Source organism: Polypterus senegalus, chromosome 12 (assembly GCF_016835505.1).
Source record: "Polypterus senegalus isolate Bchr_013 chromosome 12, ASM1683550v1, whole genome shotgun sequence".
NCBI lineage: Eukaryota > Metazoa > Chordata > Cladistia > Polypteriformes > Polypteridae > Polypterus > Polypterus senegalus.
In genome coordinates this window covers 102,531,153-102,556,433 of record NC_053165.1, presented here as the reverse complement: position 1 = coordinate 102,556,433, position 25,281 = coordinate 102,531,153, and the positions used below count along the sequence as shown (strand labels likewise).

At 40.7% G+C, this 25,281-nt stretch overlaps 1 protein-coding gene across 1 annotated transcript in view; it reads right to left on the bottom strand.

Annotated features, from left to right (window-relative positions):
* LOC120541443 (hyaluronan and proteoglycan link protein 3-like) overlaps nucleotides 1–11,566 on the bottom strand; it is a 46,748-nt gene extending 35,182 nt beyond the window's left edge. Inside the window, exon 1 of the mRNA XM_039773069.1 lies at nucleotides 11,470–11,566. The gene's annotated coding sequence lies outside the window, so the exon portion shown is untranslated. The remainder of the gene's footprint in view (nucleotides 1–11,469) is intronic.
* Between the last annotated feature and the right edge of the window lie 13,715 nt (nucleotides 11,567–25,281).

Genomic DNA, 25,281 nt, shown 5'->3' with positions numbered 1-25,281 from the left:
CCAAAATCACACAAGAAATGCCTCAATGGGATTTAACAGGCTCTGTTTTTGACAAAGCAGCCTTGACTTTCTTAGTAGACAAGTACAAACTACCAAAAACTACCCTTAAAGGGACAAAAAATGGAACAAATCTTGGGAAATGCAATTCAAGGAGACATTCTCTTCCAGGCTATTGTGCACTGGATGTCAAAAAATTAGGTAAATACAATACACAAAACACACAGGCTAGATGGCCAATCTATCATTGCCACCTCAGGAATACAATACAATAGTACAAACTACAAGGCAAAATGTAAGAATGGATTATACTATTCACTAAATACAGAACAATCACATATGAGGAAACAGATTTGTTCAAATACACCAAAAAAATCTGCTAATTGCAGAACCACTGCCAGATTGTAAAAAAGACCAGCCAGGAAAGCCAGACATAAAGTCCTAGAAACCTTGGCCAACTAGCTACTGTCCCTCTAATGGTCATTCTATAGCTGAGTCAGTAGTAGGCCCATCAATTGGATGAAATGACCCTTATACCTAGTGATTCCAGTACTCCTGTATCAGAGATGGCTTTTCCATAGGCAGGCAGACAACTTGGCAGTAGACCAGGTGCCACATGAGAATACCAAGATGAGAAGTAGAATAGGCAAGTGTTAGTAAGAATTGATAAATAAGATAATGCTTATATTTTAGTACTAATGATTAGCAACAGATATGCAGTATGCACAGCTAATCAGCAGCTCTACTCAGGGTATGCTGAACTGAATTAGTGAGTCATTAGCCTAGATTTAAAAGCTGAGATTGAAGGGGCACCTCTTATAGTAGAAGGCAGACCACTGTACAGCTTTGGGACCCTGTAACTAAAAGTTCAACATGTTTATATTTATATATCTTATATACTGTATAAACATCTATCCATGGAAGTGTGTTTGTATGTCTGTCCAGCCAGGAAGTGTGAGGTGGTCCGGAAGTGCAAGGCTACAGCATGAAGCTCAAAGATCCGGCAAGGCAGTCCAAAGGTAACAAGTTGGAAGAAGAAAGAAGTACAAGGCTACAGCATAAAGCTGAAAGAAAACAACTCCATTGCTAAAGTGAAACCATCGATGAAAGACAAACTAATACACAAGGAGGCAAGGACATCGGCAAAACTATAACCTCTGACGAGAGAGAGAAACTCACTTAGCCGTTGATAGACAGGGGGGGTGAGAACGTCTGCAAAACGAAGCCACCAGCTCTGCATTTCATTTTTTTCTGACGATTTCAATAGTTTCTAGGAGCCCAGGCTTACACAGCTAGTATGCATATATACACCAATCAGCCACAACATTAAAACCACATGCCTAATATTGCGTAGGTCCACCTCATGTTTGCAAAACAGCTCTGACCTGGTGATGCATGGACTTCTCAAGATTTCTGAAGGTGTCTTGTGGTATTTAGCACCAAGACATCAGCAGCAGATTTTTAAAGTCTTGTAAGTTGCAAGGTGAGTCACTGGACTTGTTTTCCCAGCACATCCCACAGATGCTTGTTTGGATTGAGATCTGGGTCAAATCAACACTTTGACCTCTTTATCATTTTCCTCAAAACATTTTTGAACATTTCTTACAGTGTGGCGGGGTGCATTATCTACCATCAGGGAATAACATCAGGGAATACCGCTGCCATGAAGGTGTATACAACAATTTTTAGGTAGCTGGTAAGTGTCAAAGTAACATCCACATGAATGTCTAAACCAGAGTTTCCCAGCAGAACATTGCCCAGATCATTACACTATCTCCACCGGTTTGCCTCCTTTCCATAGTTCACCCTCCTGCCAGGTAAACGATGCACACACACTCAGCCATCCACATGATGTAAGAGAAAAAATGATTCCTTAGATCAGGCTACCTCCTTTCATTGCTCCACAGTCCAGTTCTGATGCTCATGTGCTCATTGCAGGTGCTTCTTACAATGAACAGGGGTCAGCATGGGCACTCTGACCTGCTTGAGACTACGCAGATCCATACACAGCAAGCTATGATGCACTGTTTTTTTCTGACATCTTTCTTTCATGGTTAGCATTAAGTTTATCAGCAATTTGTACTACAGTGGCAATTCTATGGGATGTACAGGAACGGGTTAGCCTTTGCTCTCCATGAGCATCAGTGAGCCCTGGGCACCCATGACCCTGTCCCTGGTTTACCAGTTATCCTTTCTTGGACCAATTAGAAAGTAACCACTGCATACTGGGAACTCCCCACAAGACCTGCAATTTTGAAGATACACTAACCCAATCATCTAGAAATCACAATTTAGTCAGTCACTCATATTCTTCTGCTTCTCCATTTGTCTTTCTCAGACACATCACCGTCAAGAACTGACTGTTCACTTGCTCCCTAATATATAAAACCACTTGACATGTGCCATTGTAACAAAATAATCAATGTTATTCACTTCACCTGTCACTGATTGTAAAGTCAGGTTAACAGGTGGGTGTGGCAATACTTAAAATTTGCAAAAGTAGATAATGAAGAGCTGCATAAGAAGAGGAAAATAATTAAGCACAACGCAAGGTAAGCAACTGGCAGAACAAGCTGACTATACCTGAGATAACAGGTCAGGTTAGGTTGGGGAGCGTGCACTGGTATAGCACATTGCTGCACCCACCACACAACAAAACAGCTCATCCATATATGGAAAGGGAAGGGGGATCACCTGGATTGTGGCAACTACAGGAGGATAAAGTCCTTTCTAGGGTCATCCTCAATAGGATTTGTGATCATTTGCTCTCCTACCAGTGACTGGTGCAGTCTGGTGTTACACTTAAGAAGTCTACCATCGTCCACATCCTGGCACTGAGGGTTCTCATTGAGCGCAAACACAAATATTGCTACAGTTTCTTTGCAGCCTTGGTCAGTTTTTGAAAAGCGTTCGACTCAGTTGAGTGAACTGCCCTGTGCGGCATGCTGAGACTTTGTGGGATCCTCCTGAAGTTGCTGGATATCATGGCCAGCCTGTAAACTGGTACTGTGAGTACTGTGCAGAGTGAAGGTAGAACCTCTAAGATGCCATCCATGATTAAATCATCAGTGGATGACAGAATTAGCAAAATGCTACCACCAAGTGACATAACTGGAGATTACTGTACAGAAGAGGCTTTTTCTCCTTGTCCTCCTTGGCCAGCTCTTCACATTGTAGATGAACAAAAGCCCATTAATAAAGATGTGTAGAATAATCTGACAGCCCCAAACTCAGGTAGAAATAACAATATCCATCCATCCATCCATTTTCTAACCCGCTGAATCCGAATACAGGGTCACGGGGGTCTGCTGGAGCCAATCCCAGCTAACACAGGGCACAAGGCAGGAACCAATCCAGGGCAGGGTGCCAACCCACCGCAGAGAAATAACAATATGTAGATTTTAAATAGAATTAAGTAAAAAAATAACATTGGGTTCTCAAAATGTTTCATATGTTTCCACGAGTTATAACAAACTGGCCAGGCACAGCATGGACTTAATTTAACTTGATATGTGATCAAACATTTCTTTAAACAGGTTACTGACTTTGGCAAAATATGGCAAAACACCCATGTAGAGTCCAACTAGGAACTGACAACAAAAATAACTTCAAATTTTGTAGTGCATGGGGGTGTACAGTTGGGGGAGGGCTGAGCATTGAGAGTACTCTACTGTAATCTATGACTCTCACAGGGCAGTGCCATGTACTCACGGATTAGTGCCCCCTCCTCACTGGCCAGTACCCACTCCTCACGGGCCATTGTCATGCACTTATAGGACATTAGCTTCACCCTCAAGGGACAGTGTCTCATGTTCACTGAACACAAATGAGCTCTTTCCCAGTCCATCTTGGCGGTGATCTCATCAGATCTGCCTCTACTGCAAAGAATCTTGGTATCATTTTTGATTCCTCTCTCTCTTATTCCGCCCACATAAATCACATTAAGAAACTTTCTTACTTTCACCTCCGTAACATATCCCGTGTTCGCTCCTTCCTCTCCTTTTCTAATGCTGAGAAACTTGTCCATGCTTTTATCACATCCCGCATCGATTATTGTAACTCGCTGCTGGCAGGTGCCCCTTCTAACCTTATATCACAGCTCCAGCTTATTTAAAACTCAGCTGCAAGAGTCCTTACTTGAACCAGCAGCAGCGAGCACATCACACCCATCCTTCATCTTCACTGGCTCCCCATGTCTTACAGAATCGAATATAAAATTCTACTAATAAGCTACAAAGCCTTAAATAACCTCGCGCCAAACTACATCAGTGACCTTCTCCATCACTATGTGCCTGCCCGCCCACTAAGGTCCTCTGATTCTGGCCATCGTGTTGTGCCCCACACTAATCTACACTCCATAGGTGACCGGGCCTTCAGCTGTATAGCGCCCAGACTCTAGAATGACCTACCGAAATTAATCGGATCAGCTGACTCCATGAATTCTTTTAAAAAACAACTCAAAACTCATCTGTTCAGGAAGGCTTTTAGCTCTACCTGACTTTATTACCCTTCTCTCCATGTACCTTTCTGTCAAGATTCTCATGTAACCTGTGTGTGTGTGCGAGACCATCAGTTCTGTTGTCTGTTAGGCTTTTCTCTGAATTCACTGTCGTAATCTTATTTATTCATTTGGTTTCCACAATGTTATATACTGTACACCCTGCCATTCTTTCTTATATTCTGTAAGTGCCTTAAGCATGGGAAAGGCGCAATATAAATAAAATGTATTATTATTATTATTATTATTAACACAGGCCATCCTCTCTGCCAAAACACTGTGAATTGTCTGATATTATGATCACTTGACTGCAGTATTTCAATCACCTTTACACCTCGATTTATTACGGTTATTACAAAATACTAAATCTAGACAGACTGCCCCTCTTGTTGGTGTTTTGACATAGAGTGTTAAAAACGAGTCACTGATTATGACTGAAACCTCCTTCTGTTGTACTTCGCTTTTTCAAGGTCACTGGTAATTAAAATCCACCAGGACTATAATATCCCCCTTTAAACTTGCCATTTTAATTTTAAAAACATGTGTATTGAAATTACCGTTTGCATTCAGGGGATGTCTATAACACAGTCTCAATATCGGGCCACTATCCTAATGCTTTCTAATCGAACATGAACATCTTCACTAAGCAGTGGCTCACCATTTACTTGAAGCAGACTTGCATTAAAATTCTTTTTTACATAAATGCCAATTTCACTTCCTTTTTGGTCTTCCTGTCTTTCCTAAGTAATGTATACAAGCAGCATTCTTTTCAGAGAAAGTATATAAGATATAGTATACCACAGACTTCAAGCACAGACCTCGCTGAACCTCAGCATTGTCACACACAGTCAGTTAAACTTGCCTACCTAGGAGACGATTGTCCTAAGTGCCCTGTTTTTGCTTCCTAACTTTCAAACACTGTATTTACAAAAAAAAAAAAAAAACATGTTTCTTCTTACGAGTGAACACTAATGCCCTCACTACTATAGCAGTGAGAAAGCCTTTTTCTTTAAAAACTAGCTATGTTAGCTATTAAAAACAGACATCAGAATCAATTTAAACATCTATCTATATATATAATTCACTAAGGCAAGACAACCATGGAAAGCACGCCGGAAGGGGCGTGGATTCACTAAGCCGCCGACAAGTGAGACACCTATGGCGCACGCAGGAAGGAGCCACGCCCACCAACTCCAAGACCATTGGATACGACGACAACTCACAGAGCCACGCCCACCAACTCAGATGCGACGACACAGAAAAACCGGCGTCATTTATATTCGTCTGTCGTAGAGGTCACATGCAGCTCCGACCCACTTGACTGTTAATAGAGGCATGTTTCTCGCGGATGTGAATCGCCATATGCAACGTGTAAAACTGTTTACGAGGGGTATCCTTAAAACGTTCCTTTACAACTGAGGTTAAAACACAATGAAGTGAGCAGTCTTTAAAAAACGAGTTTTCGGTTACGACGCACGACCGCATGCACTATAGCAAACTGTTTTACACGCTACATACAGCAATTCGCATCCGCTACAAACATGCGTCTTCTTAGATACTCCTGCACTTTGTACACACCTCCCTCCCACCGTGGTCGGGTGTCTTGGTGGATTATATATAGAAAGGCAGCCAAAACCGCACAGAACAATGAAAAGTCTACGTGAGTCACAGGTGCATCTGGACTGTACAAAGACAACAACAACTCGAGTGACGAGATGGAGGTGGACACATAAGCAAGCAGTGCATACTGAACGAGAAAACAGCAGACTAGCATGATTGAGGGAGCGGAGTGGATGTCCTTCTCCTCTCCTCCCGTTCCACCCTGAGCGCCGCACGGATGATTGTGTGTTGGTTCGTTGCGTGCGTTGGTTAAAACCCAATGAAGGAAGCAGTCTTTAAAAACTAATAAGCTCTGTGCCTCTGTTTCATTACCGTCTCACCTGCTTCACCAATGCAGGCCCCGCAACAGGCGAAAAGTTTTTGGGTTCAGGGGGGAGTATGGTTACAAAGCTGAAACTTAAAGGAATTGACGGAAGGGCACCACCAGGTGTGGAGCCTTTCGCTTCATTTGACTCAACACAGGAAACCTCACCCGGCCCGGACACGGACAGGATTGACAGATTGATAGCTCTTTCTCGATTCTGTGGGTGGTGGTGCATGGCAGTTCTTAGTTGGTGGAGCGATTTGGCTGGTTATTTCCGAAAACGAACGAGACTCCCACCTGCCAAATAGTTACACGACCCAATAGCGGTCGGCGTCCAAATTCTTAGAGGGACAAGTGGCTTTCAACCATGTGAGATTGAGCATTAACAGGTCTGTGATGCACTTGTATGTCCGGTACTGCACGCGCGCTACACTGAATGGATCAACGTGTGTCTACCCGGCGTGGGTAAGCCGTTGAACCCCATTCGTGATGGAGACCGTGGCTTTCAATTGTTCCCCACGAACGAGAAATTCCCAGTACGTGTGGGTCATACGCTCGCACTGATTACGTCCCTGCCCTTTGTAAAGCCCCCCATGGTCGGGTGACTTGGTGGATTATATATAAAAAAAGCAGCCGGAACCGCAAAAAGAACAATGAAAAATCAACGTGGAAACCGACTGAGGCGGTGTTTGGAAAATTAACAGTCAACGTGACTCACAGGTGCGTGTGGACTGTACACAGACGAAAGCGACTCAGGTAGGGAGTTGGGGGCGGACACATAAGTGGGCAGTGCGCACTGAACGAGCGCCGTTCAACCCCGTCCTTCGCTTTGGAAGGAGAAAGCGTGACGGCGCTCCTCCGGTTTTCAGTCACGGACAATTGTATGTTGGTTCCTAGCGTGCATTGTTGCAATGTTACTTTTCTTGGTGGTTTATTAAATTACGGATTTTTCAAATGTTTATTTTTTCCTCTGTGCTTAAAAATCATTTAAAAAGCGGCCTGATTATGCGGCGTAGCAGGCTAGTATCTGATATTTGTTATCACTCAGAGCTCCTCCTGTGCATTTTTTAGTATCTTTGTGTGTCTAAATCTCTCCTCCCTGACCCTTCCTCTCTCATCACATTTCTGTTAAGCCTGCTTTTCAGACTCTGACATTTTGAAGCACTTTGCTTTCCTCCTGTCCAGTTTTTGACTACCACTAATAATAGACAGGCCTTCATTACTTGCTGTGAAAACATTATTTATATTTTTGCAAATACTTCCTGTGTTCAGACGTTCTTCCTCAGTATACTCATGTGTCTCAACCTCTCTTCCTCAGTGCTTCTTCTCCTCTCTTTATCATCTTTGAATAAGCAACCAAAGGGAAACTGCATGATCGATGACACCAAAGCAGAAGTGACCGATCTGGTTGCTCAGAGGGACTGGACGGACACACACACACACACACAGAGGAGCATTTTATTATATGGTTGTAGTCTACTGTTTTTACACCCTAATTCCTTCACACTAAGGAAATTTGTCTATATTGTACTTGTTCTTATTAGTCCTTGTGGGACGTTTGCTATTTACTCACTGTCCTGCAATTTCCACCCCCACTGAAAAATCTGAAGCCAATTCCCTTTTCTCAAACGCTCACCTTTACTCAAGTACTGTATATTTGGAAAAAAAACCATTTCTAAAGACTTCTTGCAACAATGTCATGCGTGGCCCCTAAAAGTTATAATTTAATTAACTCCAACACAGAACAAACATGCCACACTCTGCATTGCCTACACGTGATCAACCAAACAAGAATAGGAAAAAGTGGATGGAGAGATGGGTGAATGTATTCAACTTTTTCTTCTTTAGATTGTAGTACTAGGGTGTTGTACCGTGGTAGCCATTATGAATGTAGAGAAAAGCCAAGCAAAATGACACCTTTTATTGGCTAACTAAAAAGATTACAATATGCAAGCTTTCGAGGCAACTCAGGCTACTTCTTCAGGCGAGATGTAAACCATCTTGATTACAAAAATCTTGATTACATTTTGCCTGAACAAGGAGTTGCCTCGAAAGCTTGCATATTGTAATCTTTTTAGTTAGCCAATAAAAGGTGTCATTTTGCTTGGCTTTTCTCTACATTCTTTAGACTGGAAAAAAAAAAAAAACTAATGATGCTTTGGAAACTAATTGAAAAATTACAAGGGATCCTAAAAAATATGTTTTATATTTTTATAGCAAGTTGTATAAACCTAATTATTTAGAAGGATTAATTATTTTTGAAGCCCATTCAGAATTACCAAACAATATCAAAAGAAGATAAGATAATCCTTGATAAGGTAATAACTGAAGAAGAGGTAACTGACTCGGAACTGATCAGAAGAATAAAAAGTTATGTTAACAAAATATTTTGTTAGTAACAAAGTTATTCAATTCGAAAGGTGCCTTTATAAGTTACACAGAACTTTATATACTCATATACTTACATTTTATATACTGATACATTTAAATTATTCAGTTACTAAAAAAAAAGAGTTATCATTTGTTAGAAACACTATTCCTCAAACTTTATGCTTCTAAAACATAATACTACTTGCCAATCTTTTAATCTAAATTTATTTAACCCAAGTGAAACTTCAAAATGGGAGAAATGTTTTCTATCAAGTCGTTCATCTCGTAATAAAAAATTAGATGCCCTTTGTATTGTCTCACTGGGTGAATTTTCACTGAAGAAAGTGTAGAAAATACCACGTAAAAAAAGGCTAGGGAAACTAGCTTTAAATGACTCTTATCCTTCAAAACACTATATTATCAAATTCAAAAACGATATTGACTCTAATTTCTCATTTTATAAGAGCTTCAGAAACTGCTTTACATTTGTTTTGGACATCCATGGATTGTGGAAAGATTTTTCTAGGTTTGTCATAAAGGTTACTCAATATTTCCCTCTTTTCAGGGTATCCTATTGGGGTTTTTATAAGTTATAAGTTGTAAACAGAAATAATCCTATTTTATAATCCTAATTTTATATTCATAAATCTAACTATATAAACTAGAAATCTTGTTTCTTATATATTTGAAAGCAAGTTAAATTGTATGCTAAAACCATTTAAACTTTAAATAACTGTAAAGCTTGAAAAACTATTAGTATTTGTAAAAGATATTTTTTCTATATTACCTTCCTATGCATCCCTCACAATTTATCTCTTTGTTGTTTGGTCTCACGTAATGTAATTATATTTTTATATCATATTAAAGGTAAAAAAAAATTGAAAACTTCAGTGTCAGTTTGCACAAATATCTACGAGTGCAGGTCTTTAGCCTGTACAAACGTAGCAGTACAGTACACTCCATGCTGTAAATTCGCTGTTTTTCTTTAATTCTGTTTTACGTCGGGTTTAATTACATAAATTACGTATTATGAAGTAATGCTTTTTGAATATAGGAGAAAACAAAGTGATGTGTAAAAAAGTGTACTAATGGCCGATGAGTGTCCTGTGCCGTTAGGGGCACATGCTGTGCATCCCTGTGTCTGGTAGTCTGTGTGTCAGTAACCTAGTAATGCGGGCGAGCCACTGGCCCGGGAAAACTTAACACGGTACAGTGAAAACAGGCAAAAATCAGAGTACAGTCACTCTTAGCTAAGTGTGAACGTTGTCTTAAAATACTAACCCTTCTTCAGATAATGACTGTTTTATCTTCAACAACTGTATAGAAAAAATGTTAAAGGTATGAAAAAAATGTGAACGTTAAATCGCAATTCCATTGTAAATGCTTTTTCTTTCCTAGAGAGGCACGAATTTTGCTCTACGCCACTGTATATACGTATTTACTGCTCCACATTATCCAGTTAAAAACACTAAAGAGTGGGGAAATTATGTTGTTCCTTTCTACTTCTATTTCACTTCCCATTAAGCACGAATCCACGAACTGTCATAACAACTACAGAATTTTTACTTTTATTTATTTTTAAAGTGATGTAAGAGTGAGGATCCAAAAGCATACTTGGTTGATGCTCAGGTGTATATTTTTGTTCTATGTGTCAGACTGTACTGGCAATTTGCGTTTTTACTTCGGTACGTTCTGGCGCATATCAAATCTGTTGTTTAGCAAGTTTTTTTTGCACCATTTGTTTATTTATTTGTTGTGTTCTACATGTATATCTGCACTGGAGGAACTGCTTATAATCTCATTGTACATGTGTATAGTGACAATAAAAGGCATTCGTTCATTCATTTAAGTCCTCAAAGTAAATTAAAATAAACAGGTGACAAAAGGAAAATATATGTGGACAACTCAGACCAACAGGTCTCTAAATTTCACTTCGGCAAACATGTATGATGTGGCCGAAAAAGATAACGGTTCGACATCTTGCAACACAAAGCGGGACCCAAATCACTATGCGCACTTTCTACGTGAGATTTAGTTAACAAGAATCCATACCTGTTCCACCTGTTACACGCACAGGTGAGTCTCACAGTCCTATAAGGTCCAACACAAGACTAGCTGCACGTGGCTGGCTTTGCAAAAACAAACATTGCAAAATGCGGTAATTGGTGGCCGGTAGATGGCTCCGAAATAAAAGCCGGAAAATGACTTTTAATTGGAGCCGAGCATTAGAATGCGAACTGGATGCTCTGTACCTCGGCAAACAATGAAACTTGACAGCTCGCGCACTTTCAGTCATAACAGCGAAGCCGGCAGACACTGAGGACTGTTTCCTAGTTCTTTCAGCCTGGTTAAAGGTGTCATTCAGAACCATCGCTGTCATGCAGGGAACTTACCTTTACTTCGAAGAAGAAGAAAACATACAAAGTTGGACATCGCAAATGTAAGACCTGTCACACACCGGAACCGTATTAAATTAATAAAACCCCATTTGTATATTAATGTGATTAGCGTTTGCAAAAAAAAAACAAAACATTTTTTAAACACACTGAAATGTGACAGCATATATTTAAACAAGCTTTACTTGAATATCCCTTTCTGTATGTAACTTATTAATCGTAAACATAATACATACATGTAAAAGGTACCAAGTGTGTTTTGCAGTTTATTTTATTTTACTCACAAAATAGCGATTTTCTCTCCAACTGTCGTAGCAAAAATCTTCAGTCCACTGCGCCCTGCGTCCAAATACTTTTTTGTAGAGGAAAATGTCTGTGCTTTAATTGAGTTGTAGAGGGCAAAAAAGTGTCACGCCCAGAAGTCAGGAAAGGGAGGTCCGAAGACATCAGGCCCCGCCCTCTCGAGTCTGAGAAACAGAATTCTCGCACGATGGGCTCAGTAGTGCAGCTTACTGCACACAAATGGAATCTGATGACCGAGTCGAAAAGAGCCCGTCTGCCAACTACAGTTGTGATCGGATGAGCCTGGCGCTGTCATTTCTGCGAGGGTTCGCTGTGTAAACGTGGTTCGAGTATTAAGGGCGTAAAATTGAAAGCAGCCAAATTGTGCATGTACTGATCAGCAACTTTTCGGCGTTCTGTTTATCTGCAGTTGCCGCTTTCAGAACAACAAAGAAATAGGCTATGAGCGAGAGAAATTATCTTGTTGAAGGCATAATAATAAAAGTGTGCTAATCAACTCACCGGTATCAAAGCGGTTGCCACATTTAATTCCATCCTGTTTATTATTTGTCTCCACTCGCTACATTACAAAAGTAACACCTTACTGTTTTAGTTTTCCATCCCATAAACCGGTTTATCATTGCTTTTGCTTGTTTGTTTCAACCTATTTTTATGGATCTGTATGCTAATGAGTGTGAATCCTCCGTCATTCTAAGAAGATATCGTTGCTGCAAAATAGAAAGAAAGGTAATTCTTAAAATTAAATAGAAAATTAATAAATGTCATAAAGACTGATATATAATTGACAGCAGAGAACAAAGCTAAACTCCGTTATCTTTATCAGTGTATTTTAATTAGAATGGTGAGACAACCATCAATGTTCTAATTTTGTGTTAAAAAGAATGATACCTTTAATCCACAGCAGAAGTAATTAATTAATTAAAGGCAGCCTCCAGTTTCATTACAAGGAACAAAAGCCAGCAGCCGCAAGAGTCCTAAAACTAAGTGTGATGACCATTGGGCTAAGACAGTTACCTAGCATTTTTCTTGTATTGGGCTGCTCTTTGTATGGGCTGTGTTCTCAAATCTAGGAAAGCATTGGTATAGTAAAGTCATTCAATATTTATACGAATAATGGCCTTTACAGAAGACAATTAAAGATGAGACGTGTGGTTAGCACAAGTTCGTTTTTTTTTAAGATAGAAACTTTAGGTTATGCTTTTAGCATCTCAGTGGGAATTTTAGATCAGAAGATAAGTCATCTTCCTTCTAGATTACATTTGTTATTAATTTAATTATCATGGTGGTGCAGTGGTTATTATTTACTGCATTGATATTCATGTAGGGTGGCGTAGTGGTAGCGCTGCTGCCTCGCAGTTAGGAGACCCGGGTTCGCATCCTGGGTCCTCCCTGCGTGGAGTTTGCATGTTCTCCCTGTGTCTGCGTGGGTTTCCTCCCACAGTCCAAAGACATGCAGGTTAGGTGGATTGGCGATTCTAAATTGGCCTGTGTTTGTGTGCGTCCTGCGGTGGGTTGGCACCCTGCCCTGTGTTGGCTGGGATTGGCTCCTGTGACCCTGTGTTTGGATTCAGTGGGTTAGAAAATGGATGGATATTCATATGTAACTGGTCATGTCAATGATTATTTTGGTGTTTACTCTCAAACACTTAAGACTTAACAAGTCGCTTATTGTCACAATCATTAAAGCAGCTGAGAGGAACACCTGTCCAACAGATGGCCACTTCTGGTATGACTCAAAGTTTGTGGAGCCTTTCACAAATATGTGATGATTTTAGAATGACATTGGAGGACACAGTCCATAATATTGAATATTTTAATAATGAGCAAAATAGTGATTTAAAAACTGAGGAAAACTAATAAAGCCTAGTTGCACCCTACTAAAATAATATTCAGGTGTTGTTATATGGATGTTCTATATGGATGGGATTAGAGCAGAGTGGTTATTTACAAGTGTAAAATATTAGCTCATTCATTCATTTTTGGTAAAGAGAATTACATGCAAACACTCCCAAAGATGTTGACCGGTGTGGTTGTTGGGGTCACTTTTGAGCATTTCCTGTACCCAAAATAAAGAGGCCAAAGTACAAAAAAATGTACAAATTATATTAAAAACATTTTTAATGAACAAACTATACACGTATGAATACATGGAAACCTGGTCTCTCCTCATCCACCTGCCAGTTAAATCCTTACCCTACTCATCATTGATTTCTAAGTTCAATTATTGATTTAATGGAAGACTTAAGCTCTGAGCAGCCTATCCTAGAAACTACTTCTACAGTTAGAAATGCCTTCTGGAACTCCTGAAACCATCTTTCTAGAACTTCACCTTTCACTCTCAGGTTTCCAATCAGGTTTCCGATTGTATTATAGCAGCCAGCATATTAATCATGAAGATAAGTAGGGCTGCATGGGTGATTGACAGCGAAATGTCATGCAGTTACACAGAAGTTTGTATTTAATGAATCTCTGGAACATTCATTTTACACAAGAATAGCCAGGAAGATTTAAGAATGCAGATGGAGACTCACAGGGTATTAGATAACTAGATCCTCCTAGAAGATAGGGTGGATCATGGAGAGAGGCATGGCACACTAAACTGGAAGAGATCAGGGACAATGCAAGAGGGAATGCAACTTTAGTAACAGTGCAAGAACTGTCATGGCTAATTGTATTGACTGAGGAATTTCTTGTGTGCCAAATCAGTGGGAAGGTGAGTCTTCTAGAAGTATGGCTGTGGATCATTAATTGTTAATAAACATTCCTGTTATTGGATTTAACTCTCATTTGGTGTCTGTGTCTTGGTATTTCCATCTTGTGTTTGTTAACATATTATTGATGATGTTGCAAAGTGGCAACAATTACGTACACATGTAGCACTTTGAGCTACTGTTTGTATGAAAATGTGCTATATAAAGAAATGTTGTTGTTGTACAGTTTAGCACAATTATTTTTATGCTTTACTTCTTTTAATTTGATTATCTCTCTATTATAAAAAAAAAAACAAATTTGCCAAGAGATGAGACTTTTTCCCGGGGATGAGACGTGATCTTTTGAAGAGAGACAGAGACACTTGCACTTCCCGTGAGACGGACAAGTCACGTCATACTTACAACCTTCAGACTCAAGTTCTGTGATACATGTGCAGAGCAGGTTAGAGATAATGAAAGTAGGGAAATGAAAAAGTCTCCAAAAATTAGAGTAAAGATCGCATTAGCGCACACAATCTGAATATATTACTGGGGAAATAACAGAGCAGCGAAAAGAGATCGAAGATTCAGGTGCTGTACAGGTTTTTAAATGCTTGAAGCTCGAAATGAAATGCAGACCACAAGGCACGCAGCAGCAGCAGCAAGCCAACAGCTTCTTGAGCAAAGAGGAGGTGAAAAAAACACCTGTTACTTGTTTTCCTAATGTGTCACCGTTTAAGAGGGGTTTTGGAGGAGCGGCTGCATCTCCTTGGCGTGCGTTCAGCCCCCCTTTTCACAAAGGCGTCTACCGTTGCGGGGAATGGTAGGCAAGCGAATTGCAGATCATGTGTGAGAACAGCAGCAGCACTCCAGCAGCTGCTTGAGCAAGGAGGAGTTTAAAAAAATGTGTTTGTTCCCCATTGTATCACCGTTTAAGAGGGGTTTCGGAGAGGCGGCCATTGGCGGGGGGGGGAAGAGTTTGGCGAGCAAAGCGAGCAGGGGGCAAAGCCCCCTAGTTATTATTATTATTATTAATATCTTTATGGAAAATCCTCAGCATTAGTATCGGAAACTACAAAACCTAATCATGAGTGTTATTTGGGGCAAGGGGTGCCATAAAATTATGAAATCATACATTCTCAGATGCGGTCTACTCCTCACTGGGACTGGGACTAAGACACTTCATAATAAGGTGGAGTGGTGGCTCTGAGGCTAAGGATATGTGCTGGTATCCTGAAGGTTGCTGGTTCGAATCCCTGTCACTGCCAAAAGAGATCCTACTCTGCTGGGCCCTTGAGCAAGGCCCTTAACCTTCAATTGCTCCAGGGGTGCTGTACAATGATGGACCCTGTGCTCTGATCCTAAGGGGTATACGAAAACTAACAAATTCCTAATACAAGAAATTGTATAAGGTGAAATAAAGAATAAATAAATAATATGTCTTGTGTCCTACTGAGAGGTAGGACAGATTCTTATCTCAGTGTGACTTTTAGTACAATTCTTATAAATAATTCTCATATGCTTGATAAATACTCGTCCTGTACCCCAATTTCCATTTAAATGTCCAGGAAACTCCTTGGTAGCCTTCTCTCCATAATTCAAAGCAAGGAGCCATACAGTATATTATGTAATGGATCTGCCTGTTAATGGCTTTCAGAAGTGAAGGACTACAAAAACTTTACCCGTCATCCCCTACTGCCCTGTTCCTGTTTTTGTGTGCTTGGAGTTACTATTTCTGTGCACTTCCAACAAGTATTTTCTCAAATGGTTCTTAGAGTAGTCCAGTCCTTACCCAGCACCCCATCCCACCAGGCTGGCTACGAGATAAATTAGCTAGCCACTGTGCCACTGCAGCACCTTGCTGACAATTTACACATATATTAAATAACAGTATCACAATAACTACAAACTAAGGATTATGCAGTGTTGCAAAACCCAATATATGTAAGGATGTTGTATTGTTAGGTGAAATCTGAGAAAAATGAAAATATTGAACAATCAAACAAAATTTTTCTTTCATGTGTGCTGCGTGGAGAATATCCCAACCAAGTTTTTAAAAAATGAGCTATGTAGGAACTGTGTCATTACTTATGGAGGTTAGTGTGGCAGGTCTCAGTATCCATTAGATTTAACGTCAAATGTTCACTCTTGCCCTGTGTTCTGTATATTGTGTGTGTACACTTAAGCACTTTAGAAGCATGGTAATAGCATGTCAGCATGTTCTCAAAAAGAGAACAGATTAGTAGTTGGGAAACTTAAGTAACTTCCAATGTGGTGACTCTAAGGCACTAAACATCAGAGAGAAGCCTCTTCTCTTTTATCTGGAATGTCATAAATGAATAACCGGGCAAGATGTGACAGGCTGAGAGCCTAAAACCAGAAGTCCTGTCTACAAGCACCACCTATTCATAATGACCTACAAATATTGTGCAGTGTCTCAAGAGAAACAGAGCACATTGTTATGTGAATGGGCCGATTCTCCAGAGTGTTCACCTTCAAATGTAATCAATGGGATCCATCATGGGTTTATAATTGCTAATGGAGGGCACTGGCAGTAGGCTTGTTATTTCCATTGTAAGAGGACTTTTACATGACAGAAGTGCCATTACTATTGTTTAGCTGGCTAGGTGAAAGTGCCTTCTAGTGTCCACTGCTTCACAGTGCTGTCTAGTTGTTACATGTTTTTTTTTTTACTGATCTTACTGTTATCTCCTCTGCATTCAAAATTTCACTTCACTACTTCAATATATCTTATTTGCTCCTGACACAGGTAATTAAACTCTAGCAGTTATAACAGATAGCCCGGTCACAGACAGACACAACGCCAATGTCCAAAATGCACTGATTTATTTACAATGATATTTACAATTTGGTTCCACCCACGCACACACTATTCCTCAGTCCTTTCTGTCTTTAGCCACCTCCACTCCTCTCTCGCAAGCTCTGTCCACTTCCACCCGACTCTGGCTCCCCGAATGGAGTGAGGTGGCCCCTTTTATAATGCCCCGGATGTGCTCCAGGAGCCTGATGATGAACTTCCGGCAGCACTCCCCAGTGTGGCAGAAGTGCTGCCCTAGCACCCGGAAGCACTCCGGGCGTACACCATCCCTGGTCTGTCAGCACTTCATGGTGTACCAGAAGCACTGTCCCCTAGGGATCAAGGACTGTCCAGGTGCCCAGGGAAGAGAAGTGCCACTCTCCCGGTCCCACCTTCCTCCAGGCATCCTGGCAGGGCAGAGTTCCTGGCCATCTATCACACAGTGTACATTCACATACAGGAAGATGTTAGAGTCCACATTCTGCCTTAGTTGGGACCTTTTGGCTGTGGGAGAAAACGAGAGGGTTGGTGGGAAAGCCCATTAAGATAGCGCAAGAACATTCCACACAGATTATCTCCTCAGGGTGTCACCCGGCCTATAGGTAAAAGGTTTAGCACCACGCCACCCACATTACTGACAAATCTTATTAATAAGGAGATAACAAATTGCCTGTTATACATCTACCTAAATAAAAATAGTAAAGTGTTAAATGCAACAAAGCTGTGAAGTCTGTAATGTAGTGTAAGTGAAGGCTCAACAGCCTTCCATGTCTGAAATGTAGGGCATTTGTTACAGTCAGAAGGTATGGGCCTTTTAATCTAAAACAACAGCAAATTGATTAAAGGACTTTAACCTTTGGAATGATCTGCTTACTTGTAAAAGGGGCGCACCTTCAGTCTTGGAGTAAGAATCAAGGTTGAAGAAGACTTCTGACTCTAGCATAGTATACTTCAAATGGAGAAGCTGATTCGGATGTTTATAGCATAAAAATGTGGCATTGTTACTTATTATTTCGAACATCTCAATTTCTTCTCAATATAAATATTTTATATAATAATTTCTACTCAATATTAATATTTCTCGTGTTTTTCTCAGATTATTATGACTGACTGTTATGATCCTATTCTTTTCTCTATTTCTTCTCATAATCCTAATTTAGATCTCAGTTCCACTGCTACCTACATCAGTCTTCTTCTCCTGGCCATGGAGCAAAAAGGGGAGAGTGATGAGGAACCTTTGGCACGTACAGAGACAACCACAGCATTAGACTATTGTCTAATTACACTACACTGATGGATAACTTGCAGTGGGCTGGCGCCCTGCCCGGGGTTTGTTTCCTGCCTTGGGCCCTGTGTTGGTTGGGATTGGCTCCAGCAGACCCCCGTGACCCTGTAGTTAGGATATAGTAGGTTGGATAATGGATGGATGGATGGATGATGGATACCTACATGCATTCTACTATATTGTAGGGTACCCACAAGGGTAAGGGGGCACCTTTTTGGCATTTGGCATGGGCCAGTTAGACTTTGCTTATTCTAAAAATGCATGTGTGTTTTCCCACTCTCCTTCACTGTGACCTCTTTATATTTTCTAACTGTGAATTTCTCTTTTATTAGATTAGATTAGATTAGACTTTGTTTGTCCCCAAGAGGAAATTAAAATTTTACAGAGGCTCAAATAAATAAATAAATAAATAAATAGATAAGATAAAAACAATCAACAATTGCCACCCCCCACAAACTCAGCACACATAAAAAACTTCTGTCTTGGATAACTAAGAGTTGCTACTGTCAATACAGGCTTTAAAATGGCAATATGATGAATTCAGACCAGCTTGGATTGTGCCATAGGTTTATATTAAAAGGCAGTAATATTTAGATAGCGCAGTTTAGATTAAATTTATGTTTCAGTCCCAGGCAACAGGTGTCCCATAAGTTTAGAGCCCTTTACTTTAAGTAGTTCAATGGATCCGTGTAAATAAAACAACAGGTGATATATTATGTAAAAGTTGCATGGTTTTAAACTTTACAGGGGAAGTGTCTTGGTTATAAAACTGTAAAAGAGTTCAAAGTCAATTTTCTGAGAAGAGTTCCATGAGGGAATGAATATAATTGAACTGACCAAAAATGTCTTAGAGCAGCAAAACAGCCAGTTAAATAAATGTATTTCTTTGATAGAATTCCTGTTCCAGAGAGGTTAAGTGCTTGCGCTGTTAGTGTGTTGCTGTACCCAACACATAATGAACCAACTGGATTAGGTCCCGAGTGCAGTGAGTGACACGTCAGCACCACACTGGAACAGCGTGAGGTTTTTTATGGTGGCTGGAGTGCCAGTCCTGCCACCAACCCCCAGGTTTTTGCTGTAAGTTGGAGGATCTGTTTGCAGGGCTGGATGGAGATTAAAGTCATACCCAGAATGAAGCGAGGTTCCTGTTCCAACCTATTATAAATTTACTTATGACAGTTGAGTGTGCCCCAGGTAGGGGCAAGTCCCAATATGGGTTTTATTTAATGAGCACCCACAATGGTGAAATGAAGCCTATGCTGGAGTCAAAAAAGTATCTTAAACAAATACTGTATGTCCATTAATATTGCTATTGAAATTAGGCCTGGTGACAACAGAAGAGAGGAAAACAAAAACGGCAGATAGTAGCGTCCAGGGCTAGCTCTACCATTTGGGTGAGCTAAGCATTAGGCTAAGGAGGTAAAATCTGAGAGGCAATATTTTTTTAAATTATACCACCCTGACTTACAAACACTTGTACTTAATACCATCGTTTAACTCATGCAGGTGGTCTTCCAAACCCCAGGGTGCACTGTACTCCACTTTACTGGGGCTCTCTTGATCTGAATGTCATTTTTTTCTATATATACTTTAGGTGCAAGTTCATAGGTTTACTTTTGATTTATAACTGCTTCCCATAGGTGGATTTAGACGGGGGCCAACAGAGGCGAGTGCCCCTGGAGAACTGGCCCTGGCCCCTGTGCTGAAGAGATCAAATTTTAATTAATTACTTACGGTGATATGCGCTGGTATGGAAACCGGAACTAACATGCCGGAGTTTCTCCACATTAAAATTAGTAAAAACCTACCTCCAGTCCACCATTACTGATGAGCGTCTTAGCAATCTAGGGGTGTTAAGCATTGAATCCAGAAGAGCCAAGGCTTTGAAATCTTGATGCATTTGTGGACCGTTTTGCAAGAAGTCACAAACGCAGAATACTGTTATTATAATGTTACAGGCTATGCGTTGTCAGTGCTAGAGGAAGAGAGATTACTGAACAGAAAATGTGAGTGTACATTTAAGTTTCATGCTGTAAAAAAAGTCACTTTATAACAAAATAAATACATACCTACAAACAAAGAAAAATATCTTGCATACAAAAAAGAGAAATGTTACTGTACAAAAAGTAAAACTTGTTTAAAGGGTTATTGTGCATATGTACAGTAAGTGAAATCTTTTGTTTGAAATTCATTTGTATGTTTTATTGTTAAATGTTCAATTCATTTTGTTTGTGCTCCAAATAAATTCACTTAATATATTAAACAATTAAATATTGCCCCTTTTTTTTTTGTTCTCTGCCCCCATGAAAAAACACTGGCCCCACCCTGGCACCCCTGGTAAATTTGGTCTGGAACCTCCAGTGCTGCTTTCCTTATAACAAGACATTGGGTCGATGCAGATATTGGATACATATATATTTTTTTCCATTTTGTTCTTGGTTTTGAATGCACTGTGCATTGCCATTAGGGGGCTCATTTATGTGCCCATTGTGAACTTTCACAATAATTAATGACACAAGATGAGGACCTAAAAAAGCTCCATGGCTGAATGTACACCTAATCAATGAACTAGTGAGCATGCAGTTTACAACCTTGGCATTTCCTGAATTGAATTTTCAGTACTATGTATATTGTAGTGCTAACTGGCTCCTGCGCTTTACAACACTTCTTTAGGTGGCTCGCTGTCCTTGGAAGGACCTTTGCTGTTGCCACACTGGTTAGAATTCATGTGAGTTTGGCAGGCTTTTCATTTTTCTAGGCTTTTCTACAGTTGGCTTTAAAGATGCTCATTTGCAAGTTGGGATGCCTATTCATACTGTTGGTGTCTCATTTTCAGGCAGATGAGACTTGTTGAAGTTCATGCCTGTTTTTCATTATACTAAGCCATTACCAGTCGTGTGAGGCCATGTACCTTTAGTGTTTCTACATGAGTAGCCACCTGGTTGACAGCGAACTCTCTAAAAGAATCCTGCCTATTCCACTGCTTTTGTGGCTCTGATTATACAAACAGGAGCACCACCAGGGTCAAGGGGATCTGGCATTTTTGACAGCAGGTGATGTTGGTAAGAAGTAGCCTGCATGAGAAGGACTGCTTGGTGGATGACAGAAGTTGGACAGAGTAGTAGGAATACTCCGTACAGTGAAGTAGAAAAGGAGGCAGGAGTTCTGATTATTCACATGCGGAAAAAAGAAAGCAGCCACAAGTTGGCAGGAACGCACTGTAAAACAGCTGGTGATCAGCGTGAGTGTACAAACATGGGTTCAGTGCAGGGTGAGGCCTGTCCCAGTGTTTAGTAACATATCTATTGAACCTAAGGAAGTTCCTCAGGGTCCCTGAAAGCTGGGAGGTTTGCATGTTTGCATAGGCATGGTTGGGTTTAGTGATCTGGCCATCTGTCTGGGGATGAAAACCTGCAAATCCTGGCTGATGTATTTCTCTTTGTGTGTGCCTGTTTCTTCTGCCTCCATGCTCATTACATTATTAGTATTCTGTATTAGCTTTAACATGAATAATCTGTGAAAATTATTGAAACGCCCTGTCAGACAATGTAGCAGTCATTGTGTGTGTGTGTGTAAATGTACATATTATACAGTATGTACATGTTGGTCCATAGGGGGTACAGGGTACACTGAAGTGCTAATCAACACACAACAAATTGATACCATGATTAGAGAGTATAACAACATTAAATCAACACTTCTGTCTCCATTTTCTGAAATAATTACCTTATAAAATTGTACTTTAAGAAAGAATAAAACATCCTGTAGTGTGCACTAATAAATGCATGTGTGTTCTTGTGATTCATAGAATTCTCAGCAGCCTTATCAGTGGAGAGTGAGCTTGCTTAAACAATGGATTTTAAAAAATTGCTTCTGAATTTGCAAATATGAAGTCAAGAAAAAAGCAGTTTTGATTTTCAGTGATTGTGATAGGCCATATCACAGGACATTCGGGAAACAGTGTAATAACTGACTATAGCCGTTGTCACATGCATGGGGGACAGCTTGAAGGCTCAGATAATTTTAATTTCCTGCCAGTACACAGGATGGTGATGTTTACTAACATCTTATTTCTTCCTTCCTCTGAGCAATGAAAGACTCACGGCTTTACCACCCTTGACGTGACTTCTGGTGTCTGCCCACCTGGACCCAATGCTTCCTGACAGAAGTCCTTATCAGTGGGAGTTCAGCCATCCTGAGACGGTCAACTCTTAGACTTGCATCTACAACGTCATTTTTCTTTTTATAACTTACATTTTGCTTGTTTATGCGGTTTACCTACGGGTGCCCCAGCACTTCACGGTTCTCTCTAGTGGGAACGATTCCTGGCTATGTCCCAGGTATTGCTACTACTACACCCTGATGATGATGTCAAGAATGTCTTTCTAGTGTTTGAATGTACCGCTGTCAGAGTAAGCACATATATCGGTGCCGTTCTTGTGGAGACCAACACAGAGGGTCTATTATGACATTGATGAGTATGCTGCAGCAGAATATGCAACAAATAGTTGAGGTACTGTTGAGCTACGGTGTCAGCCCTGACCAGCAGGTGAGAGAAGGTCAACTTTCTTGCCTGGCTGGTTTGTAGGTAGGGGCATAAAACGATAGACAACCTCATCACACCCCTGAAGCTAAATCGCACAGCCTCACAAATCAAGTGTTCAGAAAAGTTTGCTGATTGCCCAGCTTCCAAGACAGGACATGTCACCAGCCCTGAGCCTACCCGACATGAGATGGAATCAGTAGTCAGACCAGAGGAGAAGCAAAAGACCTTTCCCTACTGCAACAAGTACGGGCAGGTGGGCCTCACCACCCCATACTGCCTCCATTTTGGTGGACCATTGGACTGCAGTTGCTCATGAGAAAAGGTACTGTTTTATGGCCAATGCTTTTTCCGCTATGTTCACCAAGCTGGTTGTAATAAATTGGCATAAGAGCTTCACACTTATTGATTCCAGCAGTAACATATCAATTGTTGCTCGTTGTTAGGTGATTCCACGACAATGGGTGTCTGGAGTGACCAATCTAACTTGTATTTACTAGAAAACTTGATGGTATAATTCTGCCTCTTGTAGAATAACATGCCCCGGGATTACCCAAAAAGTTAGGGTGGCTGTCAAATGCAGTCCACCTAATTCAGCAATACTGTGGTGAGGCTAGTCATACAATAAAAGCAGAAAGACACAAACCACCCAGGGTAAGTCACTGGCTGTTATAACAGACAGTGAACCACTGGCTCAAGGTACCTCCATGTCAAGTCATCAGCCGGTAGTAGAGCATGATCATGCAGCAACTCTGTGTGACGTGGATGACATAACACCTTCTTGGAGGGTAAGACATCAAAGAGCTTTGCTCTGCCCACTCAGGTCACTCTCGATTCACTTTCTGAATTACATTTTCAATTTAGACAAACTCCGGCCTCTTTTAAGAGAGAACAGTGGAATAACGATTCCCTTAAGTCTGCCAAGAATGTGGTAGTCCTCATTAAAGGCCAACACACATTCTGTCCCAGGCCACCAGGCCTACACTTTGTAATTAATAATGATATACTGTATCAGGTAGCAGAGCTTGAGGGTGTGGTGAGATCATTGTTGCTAGTTTCATGGATCTACAGGCAGCAGGTTTGCGAGCTATTCATGCCCATATTTTCATCTGGCGACCTTATCTCTTCCTCCTTCTGCAGACTGAAGATTGATGGCTTTGCTGCCCTTGATTTCACTTCTGGTGTCCACTCACCTCGACCTGCCTCTTCTTGCCTGAAGTCCTTGCCAATGGAATTTCCACCATCTTGAAGCTGTTAACTGACCTTTTGAGGCCAGTCACCCATTTTAATTCTTGAGCACCAGCGTGCTGACATCCGAGTGTTTCTTTGTGCCATAACATTGGAGGATGTCCATTGTGAGTCATGTCAGAGTAACCGGTAGATAATGGAGGCATGTAAGCTGGGCATGCAGAGAAGTTGTGACACAGGAAATGAAAGCAACTTCAGGAAGCTGCCTGAAGTTGGAGGCATATTCATATGTGTTAGAGAAAAACAAGACAAGGAGAAATAGAAAGGCCCAAGATCGAGGCTCCAAGGGTAGAATGTCACAAGCAGCATTGCTGATTGGATTATGTGAGGTTGACATTTATGATTGGCCAGGAAGATAGGCCCTGTATATAAAACTGAGAGACTCCAATCAGGGGTCATCTTTTGACCGTCTAGTGCACGGGTGTCGAACTCCAGGCCTGGAGGGCCGCAGTGGCTGCAGGTTTTCATTCTAATCCTTTTCCTAATCAGTGTCCAGTTTTCACTGCTAATTACCTTCTTTCCCCTCTATTTTAATAGCCCTGTTTTTAATGATTAAGTCTTCTGAATTGATTCTTTTCTTCATTAAATGACAGCTAAACAGAAATGAGATGTGAAACAAGCCAACAAATGACCAGCTAAATTGAGGCTTCAAACTCCAACTAATTTCACTTCAACCAGTTCCTTAATGAGAAGCTGGTTGTTGCTGTTAATTAAACCCGTTATTCAATTCCATGGCTTGTTGCTGCTCTCATTCTGTCACAGCAGACATTTCCAAAACTGTTGCTATTCTATTATTTTCTTGGTGACCTGAGAGATCAGCCTTACTGAGACCTTCACTTTTCTTTATTTTCAGTTATTTTGTGATGGGCACTGATGAGCTGGTCATGTGGAGGCTTGTTTTGTTTCTCATTATTGTTTGACTGCTAATTAGGGAAAAAAACAACTAAGGGGGCTGAGTCAAGCTAATTAAAACTAAAGCAAAAGAAGTTAATTAGCAGCAAAAACTGGTCACTAATTAAGAAAATGGTTAGAATGAAAATCTGCAGCCACTGCGGCCCTCCAGGACCGGAGTTCGACACCCCTGGGTGAGAAAGAGGTAGCCTTATTAAGCATTCTTGTATATAGAGCTATCTGTTTTTGACTGATGTTCCAGTAATTTTCTGCTTGTGCCATTTTATTCTGTCTACTGCTTGAGGCCCCCAAGGCCAC